This window comes from Loxodonta africana, chromosome 25 (assembly GCF_030014295.1).
Source record: "Loxodonta africana isolate mLoxAfr1 chromosome 25, mLoxAfr1.hap2, whole genome shotgun sequence".
In the NCBI taxonomy this organism is placed as follows: domain Eukaryota; kingdom Metazoa; phylum Chordata; class Mammalia; order Proboscidea; family Elephantidae; genus Loxodonta; species Loxodonta africana.
Genome location: NC_087366.1, coordinates 30083403 through 30104269, shown reverse-complemented (window position 1 = coordinate 30104269; position 20867 = coordinate 30083403).

The following is a 20867-nucleotide window of genomic DNA, read 5'->3' as shown; positions in this document are numbered from 1 at the left end:
TGGATTAATACCCTTTTTACAGTAATTATGTCTTGCATTTGGAGAACACATTGCTCTTCAGAAGTTCAAGTTTTTACCTGACAGATACGGTAACTACAGCACGACATTATAGAATACAAGCCAAAGCTGGAAATTAAGCCTCCGTCTAAGCTTATCTCTAAAGAGTTATTCCCAGGAGCTATGTACCTCTAACAGTAGGATGTGAGGGTGTGAAGAGAAAGACCACAAGAGAAAAAAAAAAAAGTGTGCACAGCCCAATTCTTGTGTAATAGTTAACAGTCATAACTAAACATTAAATCAGTAACTATTTACTCATTTATTTTCAAAAAATGACTAAAAGAGTCACAGCCAAAGAGCCTAAAATACTATCGGAAACTGTAGAGATGAGCTGCAAAAGAAATAGTGAAAACTATTACTGATGAAAATCATGGGAAATATTTTTAATTGACTGTCAAAAGGACAAAAAAAGTCATCTATAAAGCACATACTTTTGCCTTGATCTGCATTCCTTCTCACCTCTAATGCCGTGGTTTCTATGAAGAGAAAATGATACTGTTTTTCCCCATAGACAATGAGAACCATGCAGCAGAATGAATTTCCATTCTTGTGTCGTCCCAAGAAAGCGCAAGGTCAACTATGCCAAAATTTATGCACATCTAGGACACACCCCCCCCCCCCATCTCCTTGTCTTGGCCTCCTACTACCAGTTTTTATTGTTGTTGTTGTTGAAGTTTTGGAAACCCTGGTGGCGTAGTGGTTAAGTGCTATGGCTGCTAACCAAAGGGTTGGCAGTTCAAATCTTCCAGGCACTCCTTGGAAAGTCTATGGGGCAGTTCTACCCTGTCCTACAGGGTCGCTATGAGTTGGAATCGACTCGACGGGACTGGATTTGGTTTTTTTTTTTTTTTGATTTGTTGAAGTTTAAGTGATATTTTGTAATTCAACTGTTTCTTTTTTTAATTGAACACATTCTCACAGCTGCTTCGATATGTAAATAAATAAAGTTGTGCTGGAAGTTCCAGGCAAGACCTTTTGATAGCTTACATGAGCATTTCAAAGGTCATCATTGGGCAGATGTAGCATTTTGAACAAATGACACCACCATCAGTAAGATCATTCATGGCATCTCTATTTTGGTTAGGTGAACAGAGCCCTCTATCCTCCAAGTTGAAATCTTTTTAAAGAGATCAAGTACATCCCCTAAATCAATGGACAGTTGATTTTTTAAGCATCTCACAAAGATCAAATACATGATATAATATGTTCATTTCCCAGGACTGCTGTAACAAAATACTACAAATTAGGTAGCATGTAAGAACAGAAATTTATTATCTCATAGTTCTAGATGCTAGCGGTCTAAATTCAGAGTGTCAGTAGGACCGTGTTCTCTCTGAGCGCTTTAGGGGAAGATTGTTTCTTGTTCCTCCAGGTTCTGGTAGCTCGAGGCATTTCTTGGCATTCCTTAGCTTATAGGTGCATCTTCACATGGCAGTCTTTCCTATGTGTCTCTGTGTTTTGTTTTTGTTTTTTTTTCCTCTCTTATAAGGACACTATTCAAATTGAATTAGGATCCATCCTATTCCAGGATGACCTCAAGCTAACTTAACTGATAACATCTTCAGAAACCCTATTTCCAAACAAAGTCACACTCACAGGTACTACGGGTTAGGACTTCAGCATATCTTTTGAGGGGACACAATTCAATCCATAACAGTCTGCCCTCTGACCCCCAAAATTCATGTCCTTCCCACATGCAAAATACCCCATCCCAACATCTTCAAAAGTCTTAGCCCATTCCAGCATCAACTCTAAGAGTAAAATCTCACCTTCTAAATCTAAATCAGGGATGGGTGAAACTCTGGTTGTGGTCCATCCTGGGGCAAAAGTCCTCTCCATTGGTGGACCTGTGAATACAGGTTATTTGCTGCCAAAATACAATGGTGGTACAGGCACAGGGTAGATATTCCTATTCCAAAAGGGAGAAATTGAAGAAAAGAACGGGTCATACCAGACAGAGCAAACCAGGCTTGCAATAAAGCCTCAGGAAGTAAAATAAGCTAAAGAAATTATCTTCCCCTAGATCATTAACTTCCTAAATGAATAGCCATTTCAAGACTACAGAAAAGTATGGAAAATAAAACCTTTGTCAAATGACAGAATACCTCATTTTCAAAAAGCAGCGAAATCTTGATTTTTTTTTTTTTGGGTAGTAAAATCTATGCCTTTCACGTGTTGCTGAGTCAAGTTGTCATTTTTCCATTCAACAAGCATGAACCCAGTGCCTACCTACTGGTGCTGGAGTAAAAGACACAGACCAGCTAGATTATCAGTGCTCAAGGAGGTCACAGACAGGGAGGCAGACTAGCCTGGAAGTGCTGGGACCGAGGAGGCTTTGCAGAAAGAAGGGTGTGTGGAGGTGGGCTCTGGGTCAGACTGGAGTTAGCGAAGCTTCCTTGAATCAATTCAAGTAAACCTCAGAGAAACCATACACAGTCTGGCTATCTGAGAGAGGCAGCCAGGTAGTTGGTTGCTGCACAGAGAGTAAGGGAGTCGCAAGTGCACCAACCACTTGCGGAGCTGCATCTGGAGATAGGATGGTGAAGAAGAGTGACCAGAGAAGAGGCTGAGAAGGAGCTGTCATGAAAGTGGTTTCGGTTTTAAGTCAGGGACTTTGGACTTTATCCTGAAGTCACTGGGGAAACATGGAAATGTTTAAGCAGAATGTGATATGTCTTAAAAAAAAAAAATCACTCTGGCTGAATGCAATAGAATTGGCAAGGTGAGACCAAGGAGACCAGCCAGGAGACTGTCCCAGAGCATTCTGTGCCAGCCGATGGAGTGAATGGGATCGGAAATCCCAACTCTGCACTCGGTTCTCCAAGATCTTCATTCTGGCCCTGGATGCTTCCTCCTACAAGAAGGGGCACCTTTATCTTTCCACAAAGCTGTGCTCTGTTTCCCAAGCCCAAAGTAAGGGGCCATATCCACCCAGATAAAGACACTTTCTCTAATTAGCAAACCCATAGAGGGCACTTTGTTCTAGTTCAAATGTAGCAATAGGGAAGCCCTTGGGCTTGCAATTATTTAAGTAAAAAATAATAAGATTCCTGGCCACTTCACCTCATGAACAGCCACCTCCTGTCAGTAGTAGCTTGCATGTTGCTATGATGCTGAACAGGTTTCAGCAGAGCTTCCAGAATAAAATGGACTAGGAAGAAAGGCCCGGCTATCTACTTCCAAAAACCAACCAATGAAGACGTTATGGATCACAATGGTTTGAACCGCCACTGATCGTGGAGATGGTGTAGGACCGGCAGCATTTGGAGCCAACTCAACAGCAGCTAACAACAATAAACTAAGTCAGAGAAGAAAGAATATTGACAGTGGCTGCTCATTCACCAAATATTTTGAGGACTTACTCTGTGCCAGCTTCTGAACAAACAAAAGGAGTCAGGTCAAAGCTGTGCTCTGGGACAGGTGATAGAGTGATATGGGAGATGATGGGAACAATTTCAAATGTCAAAAGTCTGATTTGTCATCTGCCTTCTCAACCTGCTCTTCATCCTGATGTCCCTGTCTTGGTTAGTGTTTCACCACTCCAGGGTCTCAAGAACCTGAAATCCACTTTGATTCTTCACTGCCCTCCATCAGTCGTCAAGCTTTGTAGGGCTATCCCTGCAAAACAGTTCACACTTTCCTCCTCCTTGCCTTTCTTATTGCTTCTGATCCAAGTCCTATTACTCCTCACTTGAGCTCCTGAATTAAACTTCCTGTGTTCTGCCTGCTTCCATTATCATTGATCTCCAATCCCTCTGTTTTAGGAGTTGTCTTAAATCCATTGGTGATCATGAACCTAACAAGGGTTCCCACCACACACAGAAAAAAGTCGAAATGCCTTAGCTTGGCTCTCAAGTCACTCTATGATGGAGCCCCAATGCTCCTCTCCAAACTTAGCAAAAACCAAAACCCAATGCCGTTGAGTAGATTCCAACTCATAGCAACCCTACAGGACAAGGCAGAACTGCCCCCATGGGGTTTCCAAGGTTGTAAATCTTTACAGAAGCAGACTGCCACATCTTCCCCCAGAACAGCTGGTGGGTTCAAACTGCTGACCTTTCAGTTAGTATCTAAGCACTTGAACACTGTGCCACCAGGGCTCCTAACTTATCTCCCTGCATTTCCTGATTATTTCTGATGTTTGCTCTGTCTCAAATATCTCTGCCTCCATCTCTGACGATCAAAACCCTACACACTGTCTCCCCCATAAAGAGCTTCTTTGTGAGGTTGTGAGCTTGCAGTGTTTCAGAAGAGTCTAAACAAAAACTCCAGCCTTGGGCAGGGGATTGAAAGAATCAGTGGTCCCAAAGCCTAGTTGGTCATCAGAATCACTAGGAAAGCTTTTGAAAGATTCAGATTACTAATCCCTTCACTCTGGAAATTCTTACGAAGTAGGTTTGGAGTGGGACCTTATGAATCCATATTTCTAGAAGCTTCCATAAGAGCCAGATTTGTAAATCTCTCTTCAAATGACCACTAAAGCCTCTTTCACCATTACATTTCTATGATTCTAAGCTTTCCCTGGGCCTCTCTCTGGTATTATATTTATATCTTTTTCAGTCTCTCCCATGATGTGGCATGTTCCTGAGATCAGGAGTCCTGTATTATACTCATTCACAGGGCCAGAATAGGCTTCCTATGAAGATTTTGCTGCGGTAGATCTGAAGCATGCTATTTATAGGACCAGACAAGAATGAGAGTCTAAACAAAACTGAAAATGGCATTATTGAATACAGAAGTCTCCTGGTATCTGGACTTTGATCTGAGATGTGAAAGATTAGCAAACCTGAAATGTGTACTTTTCATTGAAACCGGATGTGCAGCATTTGTTCAAATGCAAATATGAATATGAACAGCTCAAATATGAAATATGAGCTGGAGTTTTCTGCAGTGATATTCCATTTGGGTTTCAGACTCATCAGCCCCTCCCTTGTCATCCTTTCCCCTTTTGTTTTCGTATTGCGTGGTATTTATTCTATCTTGAAGTGACCACTGACAGCTACTGGAAGGCATGATAATCAATTCTAAAATTTGTGGCACAACCTCCCACTAAAATTTTTCTCTCTGTGGAAATATACATGCAAAATACCACACTGTTATGGAAAGGAAATGTCTAGACAGACTTCTGGCACTCACAAATTTAATTTTTTTCTCAGTATCAAGATACATAAATTTTTAAGTACATTTTTGATTCATAATAGAACATAGGCAATTTTTTTAAATCAACTTTATCGAATATAATCTATGTGCATTTAAAGTGTACAATTAGATGACATTTGACAGTTATATACACTCATGAAACCACCATCACAATCAAGACATAGAACTTTCTCATTGTATCCAAAGGGCAATTTTCTTCAAATAGTAATTATTCTAAAAGCAATTACTTGGAGTCCGTGGGTGGTACAAATGGTAAACACACTTGGCTGCTAATTGGGAGGTCCAGAGTCGAGTCCACGGAAGAAAAGCCTGGAGATCTACTTCTGAAACATCAGCCATTGAAAATCCAATGGCATATAGTTCTGCTCTGAAACGCATGGAGTTGCCACGAGTTGAATTTAACTCAATGGCAACTGGTTTTCTTACTGATTCTGAAAGAAAAGGCACAAGAGACACTAATCAGAATTTGTCATTTAAAAAGATTTGTACCTACATGAAGTTGAAAAGCACTGAGCTAACACATTAGCCAAAAAAGAGAGAGAGAGAAAGAGCTGAAGTAGACTGAGGGACTGAGGGCAAATCCCCGGCAAGCCACCAGAAATTTCCTTCCAGGACGGTATCTTGCATCTTAAGCCCCACCTACCTCCTCAGTGCTCAGCAGTGGCAGGGCTCTCCCTGCTCAGGGACCTACCTACATCTATGCGTTCAACTTCCCTTCTGCCCTTCTCCAGTCCAGGGGATCTTTACTTCTTCTGCACGACAAGAAAACCATGCAGTTACTCATCAAACATTTTTCCAAATCTTTATGTTTGCTAGGCACCCTCTGTGCTCTCCCCTGAGCCTGGGCTTTTGAAACCCAAAGGTCAGAATACTTCCCTCTGCCTTGTGCTAGCACATTCATTCCTTCCCTCCAGATAATGAACATAGATTAACCAAGTGGGGACAAGGTGTAAAAGGAAACAACCTGGGGGAGAAATAGATTATTAATTCTAAAATATTGCTCTACCACATGTTTGAATGAAATAGCTCTTTCTGATCAGAGACTGAAGTGGGATGGCAAGAAGTCTGCATCTCTCACTCCCTACACTACTTTTTGGAGTTCCTGGGTGAAGCAAACCATTAACACACTCAGCTGCTAACTGAAAGGTTTAACCCACCCAATGGTACCTCAGAAGAAAGGCCTCACAATCTGCTTCTGAGAGGTCACAGCCATGAAAACCCAGTGGAGCAGAGTTCTACTCTGTACACATGGGGTCACCATGAGTTGGAATTGACTGGAGGGAAACTAAGTTAAGGTAGGCGGTACTTATAAGTTTTGGGGATATGCCCTAACTGCAAAAACCACATGTGTGCACGCATACACACACACACACACGCACACACACACACAAATGCAACTTTCAGATCAGTTCAGGGAATTTCTCCAGACTTCTCCTTTCTATTTCTTGCTGTTCTTTGGTGCTGCTGCAGCTCCTCTCCCTGTCCTTCCTCTATTGGCTCACAATTCTCAACTTATCCTGGTTAAACTTGGAACCTATATCACAACTTCCTGCTTCATCTCTAACCCAGAAGTCCCAGAGAATGCTCTCCTAGGAATTGTCCAGGCTCCAGATTCCCCAAATCACTGTGTCCCAGTGCTTAGCCCCGCTCTCCACCATACCACTGTCCCTCTGCTCTGAGCTCAGTCTGGGGAAAATGGATTAGGCACTGCTTTTAGCAAAGATCATGGTCTGCTCTGTGTCAGCCACACATGTATGTGCTTGTCTCCCTTGATGGAGAGAGACCCACCCCATTCATCTTCACATGTCCCTGCTCTCCCTCAGCACCCACTCATGGCTGTGCTCAGTACATGCATTGGATTGGATTGAGGGCTAGAATTTCATGCCATTTCTTCAGAGCATTCATGCTTCTCTGCTTCTACCTTTCCAGCTACCATGGCTCCGCCTTGTCCTTCTTTGATCCCATCTTGGTATTATTCTTGACACTCTGGGCTAGGACTCAGAAGACCCATATTTGAATCAAAGCTTTGCGACTTCTAATTGGACTAGTTATTTAACCCCCCAGCTTTTATTTCCTCATCCACGACGTATGTATATACACAAATATAGACAGAGGTAGAGAGAAAACAGTACCTAACACATAGTAAAAAAATAGCATTCAATAATTGTTAGTTGTCATTATTTGTATCATTGTTACAGCTTGAGAGTGACCATGGTGAGAGTTTTTATACCATGGAAATCGGTAAACAGTACAAACTAGGGCTTTTTTTTTTTTCCAAATTGCTGCTTTACCAGCACACCATAGGCTAGTGTCACATGTAGAAATTATAATATTTTGGATCTATTAGGTTAAGTAAAGCGTTGTTGAAATTGATTTCACCTCTTTATTTTTACTTTATATGTATATATGGCTACTAGATATTGTTCAATTACATCGTGGCTCACATATATTTCTACTGGGCAGTACCGGGCTAGATAGATTCTGACTCACGTGGTGGCACAGCCCCATCCCACCCCTCGGAGTAATCCCCAGGTATTTCTGGGCATCCCTGGGGGAACTCACATGCTCCACAAATTGGTCCAGATTGATGCTCGTCACCTCTGTCAGCAGGGGCAGGTTCCCTCCACAGCTACTAGAAATAACTACTTTCAGCACCCAAGAGCCCAAAACCTTGCAGTTTCCAGGAGAAAGGGTCAGCTCAGTGCCCAAAATGATAAAACCCCAAGTCTTATACTCAGGAGTCCCCTCTTCTTTTACACTCCCCTCTCCAGTCACTAAGATCCCATCTCCTGTCCCCAGCCCAGACATGAGGGACTAAATTCTCTAACGTACAAAAAAAAACTCCCTTTAATATTTCTTCCCCATCCCCAAACCTCAACCCACCTCTAACACTTACATTGTAATAAAAAAAAAACTAGTTGTGTTTGAGTCTTTTCTGACTTATGGCAACCTCACGTGTGTCAGAGTAGAACTGTGCTCCATGGGGTGTTCAGAGGCTGATCCTTTGAAAGTGGATTGTGAGGCCTTTCTTGCAAAGCGCCACTGGGTTGATGGACTCAGACCTCCCACCTCTCGATTAGCAGTAGAGCACTTAGCTGTTTGTGCCACCAGGGACTCCACATTATAGTAAAGCTCCACAATAATGTGTAAAAAAAAAATGTGGACTTCCTTTATTGCAAGCCTAGTAAAAAGTAGTATTTTTCCTATTGCTCTATGAATTACTGCTTAGAAAAATAAAATGGTAAAAAGCATTTACTTATTGCCTTTCAGTAGATGAATAATGAAAAAATTAATATTAAAACATTGATTCTGACTCATAGCAACCCTAAAGGACAGACGAAAACTGCCCCATAGGTTTCCCAATGCTTAATTTTTATGGAAGCAGACTGCTTCCATCTTTCTCCTTCAGAGCATCTGGTTGGTTTGAACTGGCAACCTTTTGGTTAGCAGCCGAGCACTTTAATCACTTCACCACCAGGGCTCCTAGTAAGAAACATCCAACTTATATAACTGGCCATATGCTGAACTGAGAAAGTCCCAAGTAATCATAAAATTGTCACTTTCTAACCTTCCTCTGCCCTCCCACTGCCACCAAAAAAGAAATTGAGCAACAGGACTCCCCTTAAGAATAAGGGCTGAGCAGCGCATGGGCGCAAACAGCCAATTGTGTTATATCCAAATTCCCTCTCCCTGCATGTGGGTGGAAACCTCAGCGGTGTAGTGGTTAAGTGCTATGGCTGCTAACCAAGAGGTTGGCAGTTCGAATCCACCAGCCGCTCCTTGGAAACTCTGTGGGGCAGTTCTACCCTGTCCTATAGGGTCGCTATGAGTCGGAATTGACTCGACAGCAGTGCGTTTAGCTTTTGGTTTTGGGTACGGGTAGTTCTCATGGGGGTTTTACTCCTCAATAGTCTAGTAAGAAATACTTGCTTTTAGACGTTTTCACAACACCTGGACTTCCCCCAAGGAAATGAGTGATTTACCTCAAAAGGCCATTTGATCACCTTACCAAAACAACAACAAAAATTTTGTTCAAGATGACGCTTCTTTGCGATAGAAACTGCTAACGAATAGTTAGCAAAAAAGTTAAAAAAAAAAAAAAAAAGTGAAATTCCTTCCAAAGATAAAACTTCTTTGTCTGAGTTGCATTTTAAGACTCAGAAGAATGTTTCTTGGCAACAACTTGAGGGGCAGCTACAAGATAAAGGAGATGGGCTGTTTTGACAGCATGAGGTAGGTGCCAGACGCCAAGCTTTGAATCTTGCTTACTTTGTTCATTTAAGTACTCATTCTTAAAAACTATTTATTTTCAAGAAATAAAAGCAGACACAGTCCCTACTCTAGAGTTTGCATTCTAGTTGCAGAAAACAGATAATAAACTTGGGCACACGCACACACACACACACACACACATACACACACAAAAACCTGTTGTCATTGAATCAATTCCAACTCATGGTGACTCTGTGTGCTATAGAGTAGAACTATGCTCCAAAGGGTTTTCTTGGCTGTAATCTTTTCGGAAGCAAATCACCAAGACTTTCTTCTGCAGCACTGTTGGGTGGGCTCAAACCACCAACCCTTAGGTTAGTAGTTGACAGCAAACCATTTGCACCACCCAGGAACCTTAAACTAGTGCACAGACAAAAGAATTACAGGTAGTGATTAAATGTTGTGACACGCCTCCCACCCCCCAAAAATAAACTTACTGGGTAATGATATAGACAATGAGGAGAAGGGTCACCACCTTGGTAAGTGTCATTGAAGGCCTGTTGGAGGAGGTAATATTTGAGCAGAGCCTTCACATGGATCAGCCTCACAAAGAGAGGGGAAGTACTTTCCAGGCAGCAGTGCCAGTAAGTACAGGAGCCCTAATATGAGAAGAGTTTGGCGTGTTTGAAGAAAAGAAAGTGGCTACAATGGAGTCAGGCAGGAGTTAACAGGAAGCAAATGATGGGGCAAGACATTAGCAGGTAGTCGGGGCTAGGCTGAGTATAGACTCTGGGTCATGCTACAATATGACAATGGATTCTATGGAAAGCCATTGGAAGGTTTCAAATAGGAGAGTGATTTCCAGCAGAAGAGTGATGTCAGATTTGTGATCTTAAAAGCTAGTTCACTCTGGCTTGTGTGTGGTGAACTAATTACCACTAAATATTAAAAATATAAAAATTATTAAATATATTCAAAATATATTTAATAATAATAAACAGTATTAGTGGGGCATGAGTTAAATCAGGGAGACCAGTTTAGAGTCTACTGGCACTAGTCCAGGCAAGATGTGTCATGCCTTGGCTTCTGGGGTTGGGGCAATGGAGATGATGACAAATCATCAGACTCCATATATACTTTGGAGATACTGCGATAAGACTTACTAGACTAGATAAGGCAAATGAAGGAAATCAAGGAATAGACAATGACTTCTGAGTCATTGACCTGAGAAACTGTGTAGTGGTGACATTAACTGAGAAGAAGGGGAAGAATGAGGAGGAACGGGTAGGGTAGGCGCAGTTTGCAAATCAAGAGCTCTGTCTCGCACAGCTCTTCATTTAAGCATCACAGTAATTCTCGGAGGGTCATTTTATTTCCACCATTTTACAGATGAGAAAACTAAAGCACAAAGAGGCTTTTTAACTAAAGCACAAAGAGGTTTTTTAACAAGGACACTTGGCTAACTCACTCTATGTGATATTTTCCCTTACACAACAGCACAGAGCTTAAGATTGCAGGATTCTAATGCTAGGATCCCCATTTACTGGTTGTGTGATGCTTTGGCAAGACACTTAATTTCTCTAAGCCTTGATTTTTCTCCTCTTGAAAATGAGAATAATAATAACTATTAATAACGATAATAGCCACACAGGGTTTGTGTGAGGATTAAGTGAGATGAAGTAGGCAAGGTACGTGGCATAGCATATTAACAAATGTTCAGCAAATGTTAGCTATTATTATAGTCAGTCACCTCTAAAGCTAGAAATAGAGTAGGATTATACTGCCAGATTTACTCCAACTGAAAGAGCCTGTCTAGAACTTGTATTGGGCTCCCTGAGCGGTGCAAAAGGTTAATGCGCTCAGCTGCTTGCCAAAAGGTTGGAGGCTCGAGTCCACCCAGAGGTACCTTGGAAGAAAGGCTTCTGGAAAAAAAAAAAAAAAATCAGACACTTAAAATCCTACGGAGCACAGTTCTAGTCTGGCACACATTGAATCAGAATGGTCACCATGAGTCAGAATTACCTCAACAGCAATGACTATGACATGTGTTTCCTTCCTCCAATTGGCCTTCGACTTCTGACCCAAGCAGGGCGGATTACCCATTAAGCAAGTTATGCGTGGGTTTACTTGTGTGTACTTACTAACCTGTAGTGAACAATTTCATCTGTTTTTCACCACATCAACGATGTAGCGAAACCCATGTGGAATTGTTCACTACAAATTAGTACTTAAACACCAGTAAACCCACGCGTACCTTGTTTAATGTAAAGCAGTGTGTGTCTTGCTTACTGGTTAATCCGCCCCAGCATCCAAGTCTTAACTTCTCATCATTATGGTTGCACAGCATAAGGAGAACTTTATTGCCTGTGATGGATACTCTCTGACATCTAAAAGTCATGAAAGGAGGGGGCATCTGGGAAGATGCATGGGGAGCATTAAGTGAAACCTAAAATAAAGACTGACTAAGTAAAGGAAAAGCCAGGGGCAAAAGACAAGATATAAAAACTCCACTGAAGGGGTGTGAAATGACCAAAGAGAAAAAGTCCCAACCTAAATCAGGGAAAGTTAGTTGCATCAGTGAAAAAAGAAATAAATATAACTACACCCCATACAATCAGGCAGTAGAGATCTTGATACTGGAAAGACAAAGATGAGGAGTATTCCAGAGCATTTCTCCCAGGCTGACCTCAGAGGAATAACTTCTCAGAAATTAACAAGAGGAGAGATTTCAGCTGAAGGGCCAGGAAAGTTTCTACCTTGTTCCCACCCGTTGCTGCAGCCCCCCTCCCATCCCAGTGTACACTGTCACATAAGAGCACATTTATTGACTCATCTCTTCTCTGTTAGGGCATGTCCCTTGGCCAGAATGAACAACAGTGAAAAATCAGTGCCTATTTGGGGGGGCAGGGGAGGGGTTGATCATTCCGAAAAGGTCACCAGAAATAGTGCCTTTTCAATACTTTTTAAAGATAAAATGAGGATGGGATCATTATGACTGGTATGAAAAGCTATTAGAGGAAGCAGCGTAAAAGCAAGGCCATGCTAAGACATGCAGAAATGGATAGTCAAAGTGTGATGCCTTTTTTTTTTTTTTTCCAGAAATGTGGTACCCACCTCACCCTGCATTCAGCCCCATAGCAGTCAGGCTTTCTCCAGGTACACATCTGGGGTGGGGTCCCTGTCTCCTGCAGGCTGGGGAGACAGTCTAGCATAATGATTAAGAGCAAGACCTCTGGAGATAGTCTGTTTGAGTCTGAATCCCAGCTTGCCTCAAGCTTCCTAGTGATGATGGAAGAATTCCTGGAGTTACTGACCAAGTTACTTAACTTTTGTAAGCCTTGGTTTCCTCATTAATACATTTGAAAAAAAATGACAATAATTGCATCTGGTACCTAACTTCATGAGGTTGCTGTGAGATGTCAATGACATAATGTATGTAAATTACCTGGCACATAGATTTTAATAAACATTTACATTCATTATATTATTACCTGGTTTCATTCTGGATGGATCAGCCTTTTTTTTTTCCCCCCCACCTGTCTGTCAGGAATTTGTTCCTCTCCAGTCCATTCCTGTTGCTTGCTACCACTCTGGAAAATAATATTTATTGAGCAACCACTAAGTACCAAGAACTTTTTGGCTAAAGAAGATATTGGAAAAACCATTGAATAAAGTCTCAAGAAAAGAAAAACAGAGAGAAGATCAAGCCAAGGAGGATTTCAGAAGTTTGCTAGAAGAGATGCATCAGTGAAGAGGGCTAAGAAAGACCAACCCTAGTTCTATTCATACTCTGGAAAAGGTTAGGGAACTTTTAATACATCTTAAAGAATTGTGATTTTCCTGTGTGCATCATTTTGTTCCCCTTTCTTTCTTTTTCCAGGATGCATCATACAAACCTAGACAATCAGAAAAACTGTGCGTTGGTTGGAAACAAGTGAGGAAAGGGAGAAACTCTACTGTGTCTTGTTTCAGCAAGAGCTCCCCAGGGAAAGAATAGGTGGTGCCCAGAAGACGACAGCAGGCCAGTCAATCCTGGACACCCCCAGATGATGAAGAAAATGTGAACCAGGGGGTTACCTGGGGGGATGCCTGTCAATACAACAGCGACTCTGGAGGGATATGCCCCAGCCTGAAGCCCCCAGGTGGTTTCCTCTTCATAGAAGGCAGCCTGGGATGGCATCTAGAATGCTAGAGTGGGAGGCAGAAACCCCTAAGTAGCATTAACGTAATTTATTGTCCAAACTGGAACACTTAGCAAGTGAAAGTAAGGACTATTAATAATAATGATACATCAACAGGCAAACACCAGTACTGTCCAGGGAAGCCAAGACTTGGTCACCCTAGTCAGTGCCCATTGTCCTATTCCACTCATAAATACAAATTAGAAGACTAGAAGATACATGCTGGTGGACAAAGAAAAAAACAAAAGGTGGGGAAACGGGGAGAGTGGGTGGGGAAAAAGATTTGTTTTCATGCTACTGGTAGGCCAGGGTTCTACAGACTATAGTCATGATCTTATGTAATCCACACCAAAGCCCTGCAAAGTGGGAATTACAGGGGAAATGATGTAGCTGGAATGTGAACTCAAGACTATCTGCAGCTACAACACTTAATCTTCTGTTGCCTTGGTCTCAGCACGCATTGCCTCAACGTAGGACATAATGATGATGTCGATGTTCTTCTTGTTGTTTGTTGCCATCAAGTCAGCACCAACTCATAGCAATGTCATGCACAATGGAACAAAATGTCCAATCCTGCCATACCCATGATCAGTTGCAAATTGGGCTACCGTGACCCACATGGGTTTCAATTGCTGATTTTTGGAAGTAGATCACCAAGCCTTTCTTCCCAGGTTGTCTTAATCTGGAAGCTCTGCTGAAACCTGTTCAATATCATAGCAACATGCAAGCCTCCAGTGACAGATAAGTCGGGGCTGCACACAAGGTGCATTGGCTGGGAACTGAACCTGATCTCCTGCATGAAAGGAGAGAATTCTACCACTGAAATACCACTACCCCTATACAATGATGATAGCTGTTCTTACTGAGTGTTTTGAAAACTCTGTGCTGGATGCTTTGCATTTGGTAGCTAATTAAATCATCAAAAACCTTAGAAATGAGTAAACCTAAGGCTGAGAGAGATTAAGTAATCTGCCCAAGGTCTCACACTGGTAGCTGGTGGAGCCAAAGTTTGAAGTGAGGTCTGTTTGCTTTTAAAACCAGTGTTCTCACTCACTGTTGTTAGTTGCCATTGAGCCAGTTCTGACTCATGGAGACCCCACATGTGCAAAATAGAACTACCCCAGTGGGTTTTCAAAGCTGTGACCTTTTGGAAGTAGATCACCAGGCCTGTCTTCCATGGCGCCTCTGGGTGGATTCAAACTGTCAACAAACTTAACCATTTTTGCCACCCAGTGACTCCTCACTAATCCAAGAAAAAAAAAAAGACCACTGCCATCGAGTCAATTTCAACTCATAGAGACCTGTAGGCAGAGCAGAACTGCCCCATAGGGTTTCCAAGGAGCTTCTGCTGGACTCGAACTGCCGACCTTTTGGTTAGCACCACCAGCACTCTGACTCCTCACTAGGCTGTACAAAAGAGTAATGTAATTAAACTGAGCACCAAGGAGTGGGTTTGCAGCACTGTGTAGCACAAGAACACAAGAGAAAAAGAGAGACAGAGAGAATGGCCACAGAAGTCAATTTTCCCACTCAAACCTTGGTCCAATCCGGGCCTATCTTCCCTATAACCTAGACATTCTGCACACCTTGTTCCTTGACACCCCCTTGCAATTAATTGGCCACACTGTTCTACAATTGCCTCTGCTTCCTCCCTTTCTATCCATAAACTGCTCTTCATTATAGTTTGGTTAAATTTCTGCATTCTCCATTAAGCTCTCCCAGGATGAACCATCCTTTGTCTGGTACTGTTAGCGCTTCCCACCACAAGTCTTTCAGTTTGTCATACTGTGATGGCTTTCCTGTTGCTCTGATGCTGGAAGTTATGCCACTGGTATTTCAGAACAAGGAGGGTCATCCATGGTGGACAGGTTTCAGCAGAGCTTCCAGACTAAAACAGACTAGGAAGAAGGTCCTGGTAATGTAGTTCTAAAAAAGCACGGGCCGATGAAAACTTTATGAATGGTAGCAGAACATTGTCTGATAATTGTGCCTGAAGATGAGTCTCTCAGGTTGGAAGGCATTCAAAATATGACTGAGGAAGAACTGTAGAGAAGACATTAATGATGGGGATGAAATAAAACTTTCGGGGCCTTTATTTGCTGATGTTGCAGGACTCAAAATGAGAAGAAACAGCTGTAAACATCCACTAATAATCAGAACCTAGAATGAACAAAATGTGAATCTAGGAAAATTAAAAAAAAAAAAAATAGATGTCAAAAATGAAATGGAATGCTTGAAGATAGATATCCTGGGCATTAGTGTGCTGAAATGGACTGGTATGAGCGATGTTGAACTGGACAATCATATAGTCTACTATGCCAGGAATGATAAATTGAAGAGGTATGGTGTCTTATTCATTATCAAAAAGAACATTTCAAGATCAGTCCGAAAATACAATGCTCTCAATGATAGCATAATACCCCTAAACCTACAAAGAATACCAGTTAATATGACTATTATTCAAATGTACACACCAAACACTAATGCCAAAAATGAAGAAATTAAATATTTTGACCAATTTCTGCGGTCTGAAATTGATCAAACATGCAATCAGGATGCATTGATAATTACTGGTAATAGGAATGGAAAAGTGGGAAACAGAGAAAAAGGATCAGTAGTTGGAAAATATGGCCTTGGTGATAGACACAATGCCTGAGATCACATGATAGAATTTTGCAAGACCAATGACATATTCATTGGAAATAGCTTTTTTCATCAACATGAATGGTGACTGTATGTGTGTACCTCACCAGAAGGAATACACAGGAATCAAATCAACTACATCTCTGCAAAGAGACACAATGGAGAACCTCAATATCATCAGTCAGAACAAGGCCAGGAGCGAACTCTGGGACAGATTATCAACTGCTCATACGAAAGTTCACGTTGAAACTGAAGAAAATTAGAACAAATTCATGAGAGCCAAAGTATATACTGAATTTAGAGACTATTCAAGAATAGATTTGAGAGACAGGAGGCGGGGCCAAGATGGCGGACTAGGCAGACGCTACCTCGGATCCCTCTTGCAACAAAGACACGGAAAAACAAGTGAATCGATCACGTACACAAAAATCTAAGAACCCTGAACAACAAACACAGATTTAGAGACGGAGAACGAACTAATATGGGGAAGCAGTGATTGTTTTCAGAGCCTGGAGCCAGCGTACCAGTCAGGTATGGCACAAGAACAGAGAGCTGCTCCACCCCCCTGAACTAACACCAGGAGGGGGCCCAGCCGGTTCGCGCGGGCGGCGTGGCAACGCAGCCGGTGGGAAAAGTCCCCGGGAGGCAGTGACTGGTCTCGGAGCGGGGAGAGCAGCGTCCCAGCTGGGGAACCGTCTCCCCGGGATTTGGACTGGACACAGCAGATTTTCTGGACAAACTAGTTTCCCACTGATGGCTCGGAGACAGCAATCCATATCAAACCACTTAAAGAAGCAGACCATGACAGCTTCTACAACCCCCCAAATAAAAGAATCAAAATCTTTCCCAAATGAAGATACAATCCTGGAATTATCAGATACAGAATATAAAAAACTAATTTACAGAATGCTTCAAGACATCACAAACGAAATAAGGCAAACTGCAGAAAAAGCCAAGGAACACACTGATAAAACTGTTGAAGAACTCAAAAAGATTATTGAAGAACATAGTGGAAAAATTAATAAGTTGCAAGAATCCATAGAGAGACAGCATGTAGAAATCCAAAAGATTAACAATAAAATTACAGAATTAGACAACGCAATAGGAAGTCAGAGGAGCAGACTTGAGCAATTAGAATGCAGACTGGGACATCTGGAGGACCAGGGAATCAACACCAACATAGCTGAAAAAAAATCAGATAAAAGAATTTAAAAAAATGAAGAAACCCTAAGAATCATGTGGGACTCTATCAAGAAGGATAACCTGGGGGTGATTGGAGTCCCAGAACAGGAAGGGACAACAGAAAACACAGAGAAAATAGTTGAAGATCTGCTGACAGACAACTTCCCTGACATCACGAAAGACGAAAGGATATCTATCCAAGATGCTCATCGAACCCCATTTAAGATCCAAAAAGAAAAACACCACGACATATTATCATCAAACTCGCCAAAACCAAAGATAAAGAGAAAATTTTAAAAGCAGCCAGGGAGAAAAGAAAGGTTTCCTTCAAGGGAGAATCAATAAGAATAAGTTCAGACTACTCAGCAGAAACCATGCAGGCAAGAAGGGAATGCGACGACATATACAGAACACTGAAGGAGAAAAACTGCCAGCCAAGGATCATATATCCAGCAAAACTCTCTCTGAAATATGAAGGCGAAATTAAGATACTTACAGATAAACACAAGTTTAGAGAATTTGTAAAAACCAAACCAAAGCTACAAGAAATACTAAAGGATATTGTTTGGTCAGAAAACCAATAATATCAGATATCAGCACAACACAAGGACACAAAACAGAACGTCCTGATATCAACTCAAACAGGGAAGTCACAAAAACAAACAAATTAAGATTAATTAAAAAAAAAAAAATACACATAACAGGGAATCATGGAATTCGATAGGTAAAAGATCACAATAATCAAAAAGAGGGACTAAATACAGGAGGCATTGAACGGCCATATGGACAGTGATACAAGGCGATATAGAACAACACAAGTTAGGTTTTTACTTAGAAAAATAGGGGTAAATAATAAGGTAACCACAAAGAGGTATAACAACTCCATAACTCAAGATAAAAGCCAAGAAAAATGTAACGACTCAAATAACACAAAGTCCAGCACTATGAAAATGAGGATCTCACAATTTACTAAGAAAAATGTCTCAGCACAAAAAAGTATGTGGAAAAATGAAATTGTCAACAACACACATAAAAAGGCATCAAAATGACAGCACTAAAAACTTATTTATCTATAATTACGCTGAATGTAAATGGACTAAATGCAACAATAAAGAGACAGAGAGTCACAGACTCGATAAAGAAACACGATCCATCTATTTGCTGCCTACAAGAGACACACCTTAGACTTAGAGACACAAACAAACTAAAACTCAAAGGATGGAAAAAAATATATCAAGCAAACAATAAGCAAAAAAAGAAGAGGAGTAGCGATATTAATTTCTGACAAAATAGACTTAAGACTTAAATCCACCACAAAGGATAAAGAAGGACACTACAGAACGATAAAAGGGACAATTGATCAGGAAGACATAACCATATTAAATATTTATGCACCCAATGACAGGGCTGCAAGATACATAAATCAAATTTTAACAGAATTGAAAAGTGAGATAGATACCTCCACAATTATAGTAGGAGACTTCAACATACCACTTTTGGAGAAGGACAGGACATCCAGTAAGAAGCTCAACAGAGACACGGAAGATCTACTTACAACAATCAACCAACTTGACCTCATTGACTTATACAGAACTCTCCACCCAACTGCTGCAAAGCATACTTTTTTTTCTAGTGCACATGGAACATGCTCTAGAATAGACCACATATTAGGTCATAAAACAAACCTTTGCAGAGTCCAAAACATCGAAATATTACAAAGCATCTTCTCAGACCACAAGACAATAAAAGTAGAAATCAATAACAGAAAAACTAGGGAAAAGAAATCAAATACTTGGAAACTGAACAATACCCTCCTGAAAAAAGACTGGGTTATAGAAGACATCAAGGAGGGAATAAGAAAATTCCTAGAAAGCAACGAGAATGAAAATACTTCCTATCAAAACCTCTGGGACACAGCAAAAGCAGTGCTCAGAGGCCAATTTATATCGATAAATGCACACATACAAAAAGAAGAAAGAGCAAAAATCAGAGAACTGTCCCTACAACTTGAACAAATAGAAAGTGAGCAACAAAAGAATCCATCAGGCACCAGAAGAAAACAAATAATAAAAATTAGAGCTGAACTAAATGAATTAGAGAACAGAAAAACAATCAAAAGAATTAACAAAGCCAAAAGCTGGTTCTTTGAAAAAATTAACAAAATTGATAAACCATTGGCTAGACTGACTAAAGAAATACAGGAAAGGAAACAAATAACCCGAATAAGAAACGAGAAAGACCACATCACAACAGAACCAAATGAAATTAAAAGACTCATTTCAGATTATTATGAAAAATTGTACTCTAACAAATTTGAAAACCTAGAAGAAATGGATGAATTCCTGGAAAAACACTACCTACCTAAACTAACACATTCAGAAGTAGAACAACTAAATAGACCCATAACAAAAAAAGAGATTGAAACGGTAATCAAAAAACTCCCAACAAAAAAAAAGCCCTGGCCCGGACGGCTTCACTGCAGAGTTCTACCAAACTTTCAGAGAAGAGTTAACACCACTACTTCTGAAGGTATTCCAAAGCATAGAAAATGACGGAATACTACCCAACTCATTCTATGAAGCCACCATCTCCCTGATACCAAAACCAGGTAAAGACATTACAAAAAAAGAAAATTATAGACCTATATCCCTCATGAACATTGATGCAAAAATCCTCAACAAAATTCTAGCCAATAGAATCCAACAACACATCAAAAAAATAATTCACCCTGATCAAGTGGGATTTATACCAGGTCTGCAAGGCTGGTTTAATATCAGAAAAACCATTAATGTAATCCATCACATAAATAAAACAAAAGACAAAAACCACATGATCTTATCAATTGATGCAGAAAAGGCATTTGACAAAGTCCAACACCCATTTATGATAAAACCTCTTACCAAAATAGGAATTGAAGGAAAATTCCTCAACATAATAAAGGGCATCTATGCAAAGCCAACAGCCAATATCACTCTAAATGGAGAGAACCTGAAAGCATTTCCCTTGAGAACGGGAACCAGACAAGGATGTCCTTTATCACCGCTCTTATTCAACATCGCGCTGGAAGTCCTAGCCAGGGCAATTAGGCTAGACAAAGGTATAAAAGGTATCCGGATTGGCAAGGAGGAAGTAAAGTTATCACTATTTGCAGATGGCATGATTATATACACAGAAAACCCTAAGGAATCCTCCAGAATACTACTGAAACTAATAGAAGAGTTTGTCAGAGTCTCAGGTTATAAAATAAACATACAAAAATCACTTGGATTCCTCTACCTCAACAAAAAGAACACCAAAGAGGAAATAACCAAATCAATACCATTCACAGTAGCCCCCAAGAAGATAAGATACTTAGGAATAAATCTTACCAAGGATGTAAAAGACCTATACAAAGAAAACTACAAAGCTCTACTACAAGAAATTTAAAAGGAC